At 40.7% G+C, this 16,247-nt stretch overlaps 1 protein-coding gene and 1 non-coding gene across 5 annotated transcripts in view; both read right to left on the bottom strand.

The window, feature by feature from the left end:
- Window positions 1–16,247, bottom strand: part of LOC124213989 (orexin receptor type 2) — a 61,491-nt gene that overhangs the window by 19,724 nt on the left and 25,520 nt on the right. The window lies entirely within an intron of this gene.
- Window positions 8,116–8,252, bottom strand: LOC124215765 (U11 spliceosomal RNA). Its single transcript, XR_006882442.1, has one exon. It is a non-coding gene; the product is annotated as a U11 spliceosomal RNA (small nuclear RNA).

The following is a 16,247-nucleotide window of genomic DNA, read 5'->3' as shown; positions in this document are numbered from 1 at the left end:
TAGGTAAAAATCATTCGAACGTGAAATCGGCATCGCTTTTAATTTATTTAAAATTGACGACTTTTAATTTGTCGATGGTTATTTCCTGGTGGGATTGCATATTATTTATTCGGGAAAAAATTGCGGGGTTACTACACGCTTGCGAATATTCATGAGCGGATGAAAACCGCGAACCGACACGCCTCCCGATCCATCGCCGTATTGCATAAATTTTTCGTAGTATTCTCATCACGTATGTTTACACGTTGGCTCGTATACCCTTATACAGCTATTTTATTCTCACGATGAATGAATACAGCAAATGAACCATGTTTCGTACGATCATCGGGAAAATTATACAGGAAGAAATTTGGGATACTGTGAAGAAATTGAAAGTGCGAAGCGTTGCTTCCGAATTACCGTCCTGCAAGGTTGGATTGCCATTCGAACCGCGTGTAATTTGTCTTTTTTCTGTTATTTGACAATCACGTAATCACGGACAGTCTTTATAACGCCCCCGGTATTACAGGGTGTAGAAATAACTTGATGCTGACGTCGTCTTCAAGGTTATATTTTTTCTTCAAACAAAATTCGCGGATCAAAAGTAATTGAAATTTCAGTCAATTTTCCACTGCATGGCTTCATCGTTACGGGGAACCGTAATTTAGAGGCTGATCAATTTCCTGTAATTTAATTTGCCGCCTGAGGATTGGAATTGGGCAATGATCTACCAGAGTTGGCAGGAGGCTCAAATCTGCATATAGCACAGCGATATTCCAATTGAATTATAATTATCCTGCGATGCGTGTTATTGCTTCAAAAATCAAACCACTGAGCACCTTAGCTTCGAATTCCAAGCTTGAAAACTTTTGCCTCAAAAGAAAAAAAAAACAAAAAAACATAAAACAATCAGAGTTTTATAATATAGGGTTGTGGACAAGTAGGCCCAAGTTGATCTCTGTTCAAATCAGATTTTTTATGAATTTCCATTGCAAAACGAACCTGTCGAGAAGTTCAATTTGATTGAATTAACTTCGTGATTAACCAAATTTCACGGCTATTTATAGCAGAAGTAACAGAGGTCAAGTTCACCGTTTATCCTAACATTTCCCGATGATAGGTGGTCAGTGATTTATTCATTAAAATAACAAAATGAAATTTTGATGCAGCTATATTGGAGGATTTGTATCCAAGGGAAGCCATTTAAGAAGGGAAAATCTGTATGTATAAGTTCGCGGTTGATAAAATAATTGAATAAATACAAAAATAAATCCGATGCCGAAAATGTCTGTTTTTCTTCAAAGCCGGCAGAGTGCTGGGGTGGGAAATCTCTCGAGAAATCGGGGAACTGTGTCTTTAAAGTACACAGCGGATAAAAGGGATAAGGAAAATGCGGTCCCTCCGGTTTACCAATTCAAATACGAAAACGTCATTTCGAATAAATCACTGCAGGCCGTTGGTTTATTTGATTGAATATAGGAGTGCCTCGAATACCGAAATCTGTTCTCCTTACATAATTTCATTACATCCAGAACATTTATTTACGATTTCATGGATCGTCTTGTTCATCGATTACTCATTGCATAAATTACCCACGGCAGCCGGTCGATACTTAAAGCGAGCAAATATGGCCGAGTTGATCGGAATACGAATAGGAAATATGCTAAGCGGAAGCGGGCAAAGTGAAGGCGGGTCATTCCGAATTATAACGAACAATGCGCCAGATCGGGAACAACCAGGTTATAAGAAGAATTATTGTTTTACCGGCCATTTCCTTGGCTTGGCTGAAATTAGACCGCTAGTTTACGACGGCTTGGGTTCAGGCTTTGACCTGAAGCCAAGCCAAGGCAGGACTTTCGCCGTTAAGTTAGATCTCGTGGTAGGTAATTTAAAAAATGGAACACGTTCACAGAGCCGAACATTAAACATAAGGGCCAATTTATGTTTAACTGTTCAGAGGTTGGGCACATCTCAGGCTCGCCTTTTTCTGAAATTCTCTCGATGAGAAATGAAAGTGGCTTTAAAAAATCCCCTGGTTTTCGATACGATTTCAAAGTATTCGCGACTTCTCGTTACTCATCGTTGAGCATACTGTAACACTCAGCGTTTGATTTTTACTGAGAGAATGGTTACTCTTGGTTTGAGACTTTAACACATTACAGATATACTTGGAATCTTAATTAAAACGTTTGCCGTCTTTTTTCGCGAGACATTTCAACTCCTCGGAGAATACGGCCATAGTATATGTTTATTATACATCGTTGATCCAATTAAGTTATTCAGCGCACGTGCTGAACACATATCTGTAGCCAGTCTGCTCTAGCAGACTAATCAAACCGAGACTATATCGAAGAAGCTCTACTATAGTAAATGTCACCTAGAATAATTATGTACTCACCGAGTTTAAAATACACCACGTGTACTCATTTCTGTTACACTCAACCTGAGATCTTTCGTACTTCGTCGTGGCTTCCCATGTATAGTTTCGCGTTAGATTTCCGCTTACTTCACTTCATCGTTGTTGCGCTAACTTTCTTAAAACGATAACTTCCGGATCGACTATCGCTCGAGATCGATTAGACGCATATTCCGAAGAAGGAAAGTCTTCGTGTCAAATTGTATTACAAGAGACACTCGATGATGTATCGACGTGCGAGGAAGCAAAGACGACAGCAATATTTAAGCATGAAAATAAGTGAAGAGAAGAAGAATAGCTTCCAAGTGCCATGTAAATTGAGACCACCGGTATAAGAAGACACGACGCTTCCTTCTTATAAGTATATCTACACTGCGTCTCTGCGGCTCTCGGTACCACATTTCGTCTCCGAAAAGTTCGGACAAGCTTGCTGAGGTATTCGGGGAAAGATCTGCGGGCATATAAGAGGCTTTGGAAACTATTGAACCGATAGCGTCTTCTCTAAGGGCTACTGAAAGGTTCGCGGTAAGACCGCACTGAGTTTCGACTCAGCGAGACCTCGAGGCCATCTGCAGCGCTACGTCGGTTCCAAAAGTTTGCTTACTTTCGGATTGACGTCACCGACCCAAGAAAACTCTCCGAGAACGATTCGTCCGGGGTAAATTTCTGCGGATCGAACTATTAGCCCAGATTTTCATGGGCAGCAGAATGCTGCCTAGTTTTTGGTCAATGGAAACGCCAAGAGAACAGGTAATTCGAATTCAGCGCGCACCAGGCAACGCTAGAGTCCATTTTGCAAGGATTACAGGTATCGCTTCCCTGCTTTATTGGCATTCATGTTGGTCAACAACTCGGCGAACAAATACTGCGGCGGAATTTTGCTGCCCGTGAAAATCCGGGATCAGAGGAATCGAAATGGTCTCTGTGGTCTCTTGGTGATCAGTCATTGTGGTTCGTTACCGCGTCTCATGTGACATCGATAATCACTGTGCCTCTTCACCAGAATCGTTCGTTACACCTTAAAAAGTCATTTTCAATTCCAGAGTCATTAGACCGGAATGAGAGAATCTTTCACGTGCGGTAAAAAATCCCCGGGTGTGTGTACAAGGCACTAAACAAGAAACACTCGGTGACGTAATTTCGTTTCCAATTTCCAAAGTTCGAGGAAACAAGGGAGCCAGATTATCCACGTATGAGGTGAATTCGCATCTGTTGGTTCACCCTCCGCGGGTTCCTCGACAATCTCCCTTCTATGCTGTTTGTATTAGCTTTCATGGAAGCCTGCAAGCTCCTGAGATACGACGACCCAATCGACTGGAACACCTTGCACGTTACACGCCTAGCAGTCGTATCTCCATTGTATGTAACCACAATGCACAATGTTCCGTCTTGGGCAGGCTCATTCAGCCATATTGTCGTCCTACATCCCGGTACCAATATCCTCGTTACTACACAGGTTAATTAGTGAAACCAATTCGGAAAATTTGCATTCCTGATATTGTAGTGGGGATGGAATTTAAGGGTGGCGCCGTTCATCGACATGCCGCAGGAATTTGTCTGCGGTTAAGAAATACTCCGGTCTTTGATCTGGTTTCAGTAAATGGCCCGGGATTCTAGATTCCGCTTCTTGAGGTACCGATCACGCTTTTTGTTGCCTCAACCTTCCCCTGCACACCCAAAATATGATACCTTGATAATTTATTTTAGAGCTTCTCAGCGATCCAAGTATCGGGACCGAGCAACAGGTAGCTCTGTACAGGTTGTTGCGATAGTGATTTATTTAAGCGATATTAGACACCGCGTCGTCGTTTATTGATTGGCTAAAGTGTTTACCTGGGGAAGCCTGCCTCAGAGTACGGAGGCCTCAGTCTTCCTCACCTCGAGCAGTTTCCGCTTGTCGATTAAAACCTTGCGGGTTATTACACTTTACCTCAATGCCACGAAGGACTTATAAATTTTCTGTTCATCGGTCTTCATCGCACGGTGTGCATAAAATTCGGAAGCGATTTCAAGGATCCGTTATATTTATGCGTTTTCACATTTTTTGCAATATCGTCATTTCTCGTGATTTATTCTACTGGTATTTTTATTTCTGCGAATAATTAGCCAGACGTTTTACCAGAAACGTAATACAAAAAATTCGGTGTTTCTAATATTTGATCGTACCATGAATGAAACGATGAAGAAATCGAGAAATGTTTTATATCAAGCTCGTTGTGTTTCGAGTGACGTGTCTAGTCTGTACAGGGACTAGAATATACTTTCCCGAAATTTCGAATTCCAATCTTAAGGTGTAAAAATACACATTTGTATGGTTTACACAGATTATCTGACCAGATAGACACGGATAAAAATAAAAAGGAGAATTTTCGAATGAATTGAAATTATTTCGCGAGGCGGGCTATAGAAGAAGACTTCCAAATATTTAGTTTGGAGTGTTCAACAAAGCGGTACTGAAAAAACACACAAGACACGTTGCGATTACGAAACAGTTTATGCGAGGCTCCTCCGAAATCTCGGGTTCACTTATTATAGTGCTCTCGCGTATATTATAACGCATGTTGTAACAATTTATTTCACCTAAACCTTAACTTGGCCGTCGTTAAGTTTGTAATTTTAAAGCATGTGCGCGCATCGATTAATCATAAAATTTATACAACGTCTATTTATAGTATTTGCGCCCTTAGAGAGCCAAACAAAACTTTGATAAACGACAAGTTCGGCTTGTTGTACGGTAAAAAAAATTCACGTAATTGCAATTTGAGAGTGATAATTCTGCACGTCACAGCCAGTGTTCTCAGCTCTGAAGTAATTTCAAATTTCGTGTTCTTTTCTGCGATGAAGCCTTCTGTCTGAACTTGTACCAAATAAATACGACCTTGTCGTGTTAAAATGAACGTTTCTGTAATCATACAAGCTAAGAAATGAAAAAGCTCGTGTTTGGTACTCAGCGTCATGACAACGAAATCAAAAGCTCAGGCTAGCCGCAGACAGAAATAACTAGAAAAACAAATAAAGACTTGTTCAATTTACGAGAGTTGCGAGTTCCATTCATTTTTCCAGTCTTGCGGGTATGTATGTACGTATGAACGTATATAACCTAAACAATATTACATCCACCGTGGTGAAATGAAATTAACGTTACAAGATTTTCTAGAAATCAAGAAAATCTAATTGTGAGGAGCTTCACTTCACTGATTCCGATTCCGAAAGTCAGAAGAAGTACTAATTAAATACTGAATTAGCCAGGCTTTTCTCACAGCTGATTGTCGTGTGTTCCAGTCATCGACTGATAAGCGGATTTTCTTTCACATCCTGAGACATTCGATCCCTTCCAATCAACCGAGTGAGTCAGCCAAGTACAATAATTAACTCCAGGATCTATCGCATGAGCTGTTTCATTGCTCCGAGGCAATCTTTGATTTAGTACAGAGTCAAGTTTCCAGAGTCCAAAATACTACGCACAATTAATTGCGTACCTTATCTGGTTGTTCACTTGCGAGAAGCAAGCTTCAAATAGGATTTTCCTTTTTCCACCAATTCCCAAAAGTCTGAGCCTCGTTTCAAAAGATACAAGAGTATCGAAAGGCGCCAACTACATCGGCCATTGATCGTAAGCAAATTGTCTTCCATTTCGAATGGGTTGTTTCTCGGTCCTCTCTGAATTTCATTTAGTGAATATTTACTGATGTTCATTAATGAGGATATCACTGGAAAAAATCAGTGTATACGTATACACTGGAAATTGGTGACAGGTCACTGAATCATAACTGTACATTCACTGTATTATACTCATAACTGGAAATCAGTGAATTTTCACTAATTTAAATTTAAAGGGCACCGAGAAAGACGCCGTGACCTGCATTCCCTTGTCTTGTCTGACTCACTCTTCGGTATATTATTATTACGTCAAAGCATTTATTATACCCCAAAGATCCAAAGATGTGCCCGACCCTCTTATTAACGACAATAGTTCTTGTCTTCGCCCTCACCTTTTAAGATATCGTTCTAATCGGGGAGGCAACGGGCTTTACGCCACGTTTCAATAAAAAAAAAAAACATATCCGTCCTCTCTTTGCTCCGAAAGCCGTTTTCTCAACGGCCGGAAAGTGTGTTTATACGTATATCTATACCAGTCTGGTAGATGTCTGACAAAAGAGAAATCACTCGATTCACGGTGCCTCAATTTTTCATTTTTGTTCTTATTTTCACCCGTAATCTCAAGCTTCTTTATTCATTTCGTGATCGTGAACTTGAAATTGGCTCGAATCCATTCGACAGTGGCTGGATTAACGAGAAACAATGACGCGGCAAAAAAGTGAACAGCTTATGAAAAAATTGCCAAGGTACGAATTCTGTATGAGGAAATAAAATCGAGTGACGAAATTTGTGAATCTTTAAGACGGATCGACTGAAAGGGAAACTTGAATCCTTATAGAGTGCATCGGGTGATTAAACTCGCTTGACATATGCATTATGCAGTTCAGTGGGCTTGACAATCGAGTTGAATTACAACAAGGAGACAATTTGCCGGCGTTTATTGAAGCAAGGCCTCTATTTGTGTATAAGTTAATGCGCGGTGTAACTGACACAAGGGAGGTTGTTATTGCATAGCAGCTCTCCGAGTGAATAGCCACTTTATCCTTGTGCCTGCTACAGTCTTGGACTTCCGCTCAACCTGAAACTAGTCTCTCAATCAGTCACGTCAATGTTAATCTGTGAGGATCTATAGCGAGTCGATGGAGCCAAACTCAGTTGTTATTCTTCGAATCAGGATCTTGCCAAAGTGGCATAGTTATGGGTTTCAATCTACGTGAATAACATTATTTTCTTCAAGCTTTCAGAACCCCCCCCCCCGATCCCTTCGTATTACAACCGAGTTGAGCTTCCTAGTCAAGCGAATCGCGATTCTATTTTGAATATATGCTAATTTCATTCTAAAAGGTTTGGAAATTCGAGAGTTCGGTTCAGTTGCTCTACGGATGAATTTTCAGATTGTGTGAGGAATTGCAAAAACATGCTAAATAATGTCTTATGAGTATGAAAAGACTCGACAATGCTGCGGTATTTTGCGTTCAAATCTCATTTCAATCGTTATATTATATTCAAGACACGAAGGAGAAGTTTTTATTTTACAAAGAGTATTAAATTGATTCCGTGTTGCGAATCTGAAACGAAATATTTCATATGAAAAACTCGATGATTCAATCGTTATAATATCTATTTTCAAAAAATTATTTTTGATACGTTAATTTGGTGTCACACATAATGTGGTATAATATTTATCTAGCAATCCTACTCTAAAATTTTGCCACTGCAAGGATCTTTAAACAATCGATTTGTAATTACCTTGCGCGATTTTTCCAACGATCGTTTACGGTGCAAAGCTCATCAAATTCCGGCGGCCAAAGGTTAATAAATTTGGTTGTTCCCTCACTCGGTGTGTGTACACGAATTTTCTCCTGGCTCTTTGACTTCGTAATAACCATGTATAATTGACAACATAATATTTATTATGTAGGGGTCGGGTGTGTATAACAAACGTATCTGGTAGATGTGACATTTGGAATCGTGGATGCGCAAGAAGTGAGGTCAAGATAATGAATATCAAGCATTGACACTGTCTAGTTTGGGACGTAATCTAATCACGGCCTTTCCCAAGACCCTGAGCTGTCGTTAAACCGTTGTCTGCGTTACATGTTAAATTTGGATTGGATTTAGGAGGCGCCGGTGCTAAAAATGTGGCAGCCAACAGCCTCACGTTCTCAAAAATTATGTACTGGGTATGCCTTGATAGCCATACCCCACCGGATCAATATCGATCCGATGCGCCATTAAAGTGACGAGCACCCTTTTTTTAACCAGGTTAGGGAAGCCGCTTGTGTATTATATCAAGTAGTTCAACTTTTATCGCGGGAAATTCAGTGGCGTCCGCCATCTGCCGGTAATCGTTCAAACCCTGGATCAAACCGCCCGCCACATGCAACATGTTGCGCAAGACTCGTGTGCTGCGTGTTGCACGGCGACAGCAGATAAGGGGGATTGAGTCTTGAATCTGCCGAAGATACGCAAAACGGAACGGAGTTCTTTGCATTCATCAACCTGTTACTGCTTCTCATTTCAAGTGCGTCGGCAAAATTCTGCAAGATTTTAAGACCCGGACTTACAAGTTTTCTTATGGATAAATTGAAATTTCGGTTGAAAAAGTTGAGGATTTAATGCGTTTTATTTGCCTTGATATTCATAGTAAGTGCCTATTTTCGTTCGCACGTGGAACATGCCTCTGTCTCTGCTTAAGTATACAGCAAATATATTCACGTGTTGTATTCAAGTTGGTTCTCATCGTGCTTTGATAACCTTTAACCACTGTTTCGAACAAATTTGCTCATAATAACCAACATGAGCTAACGTTATAATCTATGATAGTATGTGTGCAGATCTAATTTGTTTGCTCTTTCCCCGATATCAGGAACTTTTTATCGCTTTGCAAACTGACACTTGGTTTACACTCGTGTTTAAACCCTTCAGCCAGTGAGCCCATCGTTTTCGGTTACGGCATAAAAACCTCTGTGTTGTACATCTATACTCCGCTGCAAATGTAGATTGGATCATTTTTTATAAAATTGTTAAGTCCCGATGGTTGGTTGTGATAGTAAAAATTATTGACTAGATCAGATTCAAAACGATCGATGCTCCCCTCGCGTTATCGATGCTTATTTTTATGCACATCTCGAAAATTTTTAGCGCACGAATTCTAGGCAATTTTAGAATTTTTTCCCGTAGAACGTCTGCCCTCATTTTCTGTTTTTACAGTCTTCACGCGTCATTAATTACTTCGCGAATTTCATCGCATCAAACGCAGCTGCGATCAAGTGATTCGAGTGATTCGTTGATCACGTTACCCATCAGGTACATACATCTACCATCTGTCAAGTGGTATTATGAAAAAGTACAGCTTTAGACACGAAGCAAAAGCAGATGAGTTATTAATGAGATTTTATCGTACCAACTATTATGATGTAAACTAGAAAAATGTGAGATAACACCTATAATTATCTCAGCTGATCTATTAGCGAGAGTTTCTGCAGATTGACAGCTCGAAAAAGAGGAGTGATTGAGTTTGCAACTTTTATGAAAGCGTCTTAGTGGCCTCGGAGCTTTGATCTGAAGTTAGGTAACTTATCCGCGGCTGCAGCCAGCATCTCTAATTCGTAATTACCATGATTATGACTCATGAGATGAACAACTCCCTGAATTTACTCCGTAACTATATATTTCCTTTTAGTCTATAATATTCGCACGTCGCCTCATTCGGAGGTGGAAAGCGTTAAACTAGTATATAATTACAATCGCATACAGCATGACTGATAATAAATGTTCGTTTCTAGAAGGGCGGCGCGTCATATACGCGGCTGTAATTAACGCAGAAGTTAACGGCTTTGGCGAAGGCGCGTTACATAGACTCTGAACGATATCGTCTACGGCCAGGATGAAGGTTCACCCTTCAGTTTCCCGTCGTCAATATCGTTAATTAACAAAGTCTTTTGCAAGAAGGAAGGGCAGGTCCAAAATCACGGGTTTACGGATTCTACCCTTCGGATTGTTCAATTTTCTCCACATGCTTTTTATAGTCGATTATAACCGTGCTTAAGGATTTCATTAACTGCTCGATGGGCGCTGATCGAGAGCGACATTCGATTTCGTGATATTAATTTGGCGAAAAAATTCTTTATTTTCTTTCGATTTTCTTTTATTGACGGTTGTCGAGCCTCAGAAAGCACCGGCAACTATTTCCGCCACCGCAAACGGTTACCGTATAATAATGGAGAAATCAACGGTGTTCCACTTTCGTTGAATGAGTTGGGCACTCGATGGCCGATTCAATTCTGCATCGTGAACACTGCCGCGTGTCGATATAGCCCGACTTCACACAGTTGAACTATATCCTTACGCGTGTGTGTACATACATGTATACCATATATCTCATGCCTCACAATGCTCTCCCCCCCCCCCGCCCCCCCTCCCCTCCCTTCTCACTGCAGTTGTACCAGATTTTATTATGTCCTCTGCACTCTATAACGTTGTTACACTTTGCATCGCTCAAATCTATTGGGTTTTATGCGAACCGAGAGGCTGCAGCAGAGGTCAAAACTTGACTTCGAAATTAATTATTGCACATCATTTTACAGCGATCACTGTTACTGATCGCTTATCGAAACAGTGAATAGTTTTTTACGAAGGAATGAAAAATGTGATGTATCGAAATTCGTTTAATTTTTTTTTTTTTTTATCCGATTCTATGCAGTTTTTAGAAATATCATGCGGAAGAAGGTGGATTTGATAAGCTAATCTGAATTTATACGTCAGCTGGGATAATGCGATGAACTTATGTGAGACACATGGCGGGTGATAAGCGGTTACATTTATTATTAATGATTCAACCTGAATGTTTGACGTACGATCGCAAGTTCATCATTAGCGATTGGCACCGATGTTAAATTACCTTCAAACTTGAACGAGTATTAGGAATATTATAGTAGCGCTGTATTCATAAATTATCTACTCGGGATTTAATTCATTGTTTATCACAATTAGCGCAGAGTGCCAATTTCTTGTGATTTCGATGGCTTTTTCTTGCGAGCTTATGTACTGAAAAGAAAAAAATATAAACACCAACTCTGCTCATTAAATAAATTGTAAGTGCAATTATGCAATATTTATTACCTCAGCGTTTTTTCGAGGGAAAGGTCACTCCCAATCCTCTTTAACACCTTTCTTCTTCGCAGAATTAATATTCGCAATTGGTAAAGATTGTTCGCACCCGCAAAACTATCTGTTAAAACAGCGGGTCAAGTTTAACGCGATTCTAAGCGATTTCCACGACTGATGCTAGTTGTTTGCAAAGAGTTCGAGGCTCAAAGTTTGCGAAATTGAAAACATCCTACGAATCGCGATTGGAATATTGTTCTTCCTCTTTCTCGAACGGCTTTGAAAACTGAGGATTCTTGAGTGTTTTCTATTAACCCCCTGCGTCGCAATTGTTACCGACTTGGATAAAATTGCGAGGCTCGAAATAAACGTCTATAATACAACGGAATTCCGAGTACATAAACGCAGTATACTATGTATTGAAAATCGATTGAATTCGAGGGAAATAGAATATCAGAGTAAGACCGGGAATTACCATTCGTACGAGTTTCCGAACTTTTCTGCGATGGCTTCTTTCTTACAGGTGCAGAAGTCTTTCAAGCGAGACTACCGATTCGAAAATTGAATATTTAGTGACAATGTTGCTCCTTTACAGGCAAAGAGAACATTTTGTTCGGCCAGGTGAAATTTTAGACCCTGAAAAAAATTGCAGCGGCGATATTAATAGCTTCATAAGTTCCCCCGAGAACAAAGTGCCCGAACTAACGATAAGTGAAAGTTATAGTTCAACAGCGTCGTATCGTCTAGACGATACGATTATATCATTGAGTTTGAAGTTACAAGTATTTTGGTCACTTTATTTTCATCGATTACCCACGTTCAGACCTACAGCAGTGGTGAACTTTCGAATTATTAGATTAGCACAGGGCGTAATGGCTGATGAGATGAAACCCCTGGAGAATGTAACGTCAAAGAAATTTACGGGATTTCTGGTTACATCCAATTTCGATTTTGGCCCTTATTGGAACTGGTTTAATCCGAAACGAAGACCCTCGAATAATTAATTTACGATTAATTCTCCTTTGAGAGAGAAACTTTGGGATTAGAAAATCAGCGTCAGTCTGTGTTTCCCTCTTCAGAAGGCGGTTATAATTCAGACGTTTCTTAGTATCAGAGTCAATTTTTGAAGTTTTCATCTCGCCTAATAACGGAGAAATCCCATCCACACGTAGTTAGTTACTTAGGACGACGTTCAAAGGCTCAAGATCGCTGATACATAAGTGTGTTAATGTAATTGAAATTCTCTCACGTTCAGGAAGAATTGAAGATTAACCTGTCAGCGACGGTGCGTATCGTAAAATATTGAACTTCGTCGCGGTACGTCGCATCCGACATTTGAATGAGCTGGGGTAAAAGGAACAGAAAGAAGACGATGAAAAAATGGTAAACGGGTGAATTGTATCATCGGTGAAAAATTGCACACCCACAGAACGTTTGGCGGCATATCAGATACGTTCGGTCCAGTCGCAAAATTGTCGATGACACTTTAACTACCGTGAATACACGAGTTTTCCGTTATTATACGAACCGAAGACATGTTGAAACAAATTCTGCACTAGTGAGTCACGAGCGCGTTACCGTTGCAGCTATTTTCAAAAACAGCTTACTGCGTGACAATCGGTTCACTGGATATTTTAGAAACGTATGTATAACGTGTTGCGCCGAGCGGTTTTACCTCCCAAACATTACACTGTTCATCGAAAATAATTATTATCGCTGCTGTTTCGCACTCGCAGCAAGTTATTCGACTATTTGGCATTGCATCTGCACTCGCGGTGAAGTAACTCGCATGCCGTTTACTCGGTAAATTCGACCACGTAAAAAATTTTATTTCGAATCGCTCACGCGTTACAAATCGATAATATTTCACATTCTATTGCTTGCAGGTAATTTATTCTATCTCACGAGGGGAACCTTTACAGTTGCGCTGTCTCCCCGTTATACCATAGAAATTTTCATCACGAGAAAGGAATCCCTCGATGAAATATCACCTGCACACCTTGAATCTACCGTCGGAGCAAATGAGGCGGCGAAATTGTTCAATCATCCAGCGCGTTCTCTAACCCCGTACGATATCGCATGTTACATACATGTATATTGTATATACAGTATACATATGACGCTGCCAAAACTGTGAATCGATATCAGAGCAGCCAAAAAATTTTCAATAAAAATCTCCAAACTCTTAGGCACGACTTTTTTCACTTAACGGTTGTTTTGCGATCGTGTACAACTTTTGACAGTAATTGATCGAGTAGTGAAAACGTATGAGTAAATTTTATAAAATGCTGCTGGAATTGAAAAAGGAATGAAGACCGAGACGAACGGACCAAAGATTCAAAAGAGAGAAAAGTAACTTTGTCGGACCGAGTGCTTAAATATCCTGTTGTTCGTGGGTACGAGATGGAATTTAATTTGGGTAATCCACAGAAATGGAATTAGGAAGGAAAAAGAGGCGTAACGAAAAAGTAAACGAGTTTCAAACTTCGTCACACTGACATATTCTTTACCCTGGGCGACCGTGATTAAGACGAAATCATTAATCGACTGCTATCTTCGAAAATTAGTGCAGCCGTGAAATGTAAATTAGTGTTAACACCTAAACTTTTAGCTCTGACAAGTTTTATCGAAATTTAAACAGTTTCCAATCACAAAGTTCAGGGAGTGTACCTACTTGCGAACGGATAAGCCGAGCGACCCGGGGCGGGAGCTTGATTCTCATTAAAAAAGCTTTTTCCTTCTTCCTCCCGATTTTGTACGCAAATTTTTAACTGTCAATTAAAGTCTACCGCCAACTAATTCAACCAGTTCGTTCAAACGAACTCCTTATCGTCGATCAGTACTAACTTTTCACCAGACAAACTATGAAATACTTTATTCTCAGCAATCAGCCCGTACATTGGAAATAAGCGCCTTACGCTGGTAAGCTGCAGGTTCTTTGAACAGGACTAGGTAAAAACCTTCACGATTGAGCAGGACTCAAGCTCCAGCAGCAGTAACACGGTTCAATAAATGATGACCTGACCGTCGTTTCACATTTCTTATCCCCGTCCGATCTGATTCAATCCTCTCTTCAGCTTTCATTCGAAATACCTTTTACCACCGCAACTGTTGTATTCTCATCGGGAGTTATTTCCAGGTCAAAACACAACATGTCCAAAAAGTTGAGCTTCTACACATTTTCGGACCGCTAGGTGAGGCAATAAATTCCACCGCGTACAACGCGGTGACTTGTGTTAACTGCTGAGTTACGATGGGCCAGGATTTCCTAATTACCCTATACGCCTACAATACGAACCAGTATCAGTTACTCCCCATGACTCTGGGTCAACCCTGAACCATTTCATATGCATACCCGACCTTGTAAATTCTCCCCTAGTCCTACTCGTGAAAGAGCCGTCAAGTCACAGCTTACACCTCAAACAAGCTCGGTAAAATTAACGGGATCAGGTTGACGTAGAAGGGCAAATTGCAAGGTAGAGGCGATTTGTACGAATTCAGAGTACAAAAGCTGATTCATTTCCGTCGCGCGGTTTTCATTCCCGATTCACGCCCCGGTAATACACTCGCTGACTCTTTTCAAACGATGTGGCTTTTGAAACTTTACTGATTTGTACGAGTGTCGAGCTTCTTAGGTTTCATCGAATTGAATTCAGTTCGGTATCAAGAATAGCATTCCGTTCCGATTTCCGCGTGCAAGCTCGAAGAGTTTGACTTCTATTATAAGCTCGGTGCATCTGCTCTGCAATATATTGCACGTACACAATTATTCTTTGCGCGGATTCACTTCAACAGTTTCATTTATCCAGGGATACTGACACAGCTTAAGTGCGGGAGAATTCACGTGTATAGCTATTTGGTTCGACCTGAGTTTGACGTCAATTTTCAACGCAAGATAGAGCGTTTTCCCCGAGTGTCACTCGGTCGTTACAAAACAAGACCAACTTTACCTTACACAAGCAGAGGACAGTGAAGGTGAACGGGAAAATCACGACCCCTCATCTACTCTTGGCCGAGATGGAGGAAAACACTTTAACTCCGGAGGGTCCCCGAATTCCCGGTCTATGTATACAATATCGCTGACAATAAGAAGAATTGTCCCATGACAATTAAATATCCTCCGCTTGCAGCAAGAAAGTCAAGAAGCTTAGAAGGGGAGAAGCGACTCGGATAAAGGCTTATAAAACTGAATTCCCTTTCGCAGAAAGCGCTTCCGGCGGAAAAAAGAGGATACAGAAAATCCCGGTGTATTCTGTATTCGAATGGCGATTTAAAAACGTCGACGACAAATCACAAAGGACTTATCGCGACCTTTTCTCGCCTGGAAATTTCACCCGCTAGAATGTCAACCCTAGAATATAGGCGTGAAACTGGTGGTTTTGGCGCTTTGTCACGTTTTCACAATTCCGTTCCACTTTTCAAGCCTGTTGTTCAGAAATTTGAACTCCGAGCTTCGGGGCGAAACAATTTCCGCAAACTTGTGCGATTTACAAAGAAAATTCATCGTTTTTCAATTTTTAGCAGCCCTTTCCGCGGAGGAGCTTTTGTGTTATGCAGGCTAAGCCTTGACTCGATAGGCCAACGAATTTGCCGGGGAAGAAAATTCCATACCGCTTCTGCTCGCAAGGAAGGTACCGAGATGAAACAATCTTCAGTAAGCATAGGTATGCTTACATATAATACATAGTTAACTATTCAACTATATTTGATTTACTGCGGAAGCCAGCCTCGCACTCGAGTTCAGAAGTATATCTACAGTATATATCATGAGTCTAAATCATTATCATATTTCTGATACTCCGATGCATTTCGACTTGTAATAGTTCGGAGCGTGTACTTGTAGATTTCCAGGTTTCCCCAGCTACGAAGAGGTCCGCGAAAAAGTTTCGATTATTTATTCACCTATTTATTCGTTCGACCAAATGAATTCGCGGCAATTGATGCCAAACAACCGATGTAAAGATATCCTATTCGTTACACTTTCTACGACCGTGAGATACAGCCCTGCGGGTAGAGACGGACGTCATAATCTCTCCACGTTTACTCCCATCTTTTTTTAGCCCACAGTATAAGGTCCCCCTTCCCACTCGCTTATTAGTTTATTTATAAAAGCATGTACACGAGAATTGGCATAGCCACTTCC

The sequence above is a fragment of the Neodiprion pinetum genome, chromosome 3 (assembly GCF_021155775.2).
Source record: "Neodiprion pinetum isolate iyNeoPine1 chromosome 3, iyNeoPine1.2, whole genome shotgun sequence".
NCBI classification, from domain to species: domain Eukaryota; kingdom Metazoa; phylum Arthropoda; class Insecta; order Hymenoptera; family Diprionidae; genus Neodiprion; species Neodiprion pinetum.
This window is presented reverse-complemented; position numbering and strand designations above follow the sequence as displayed.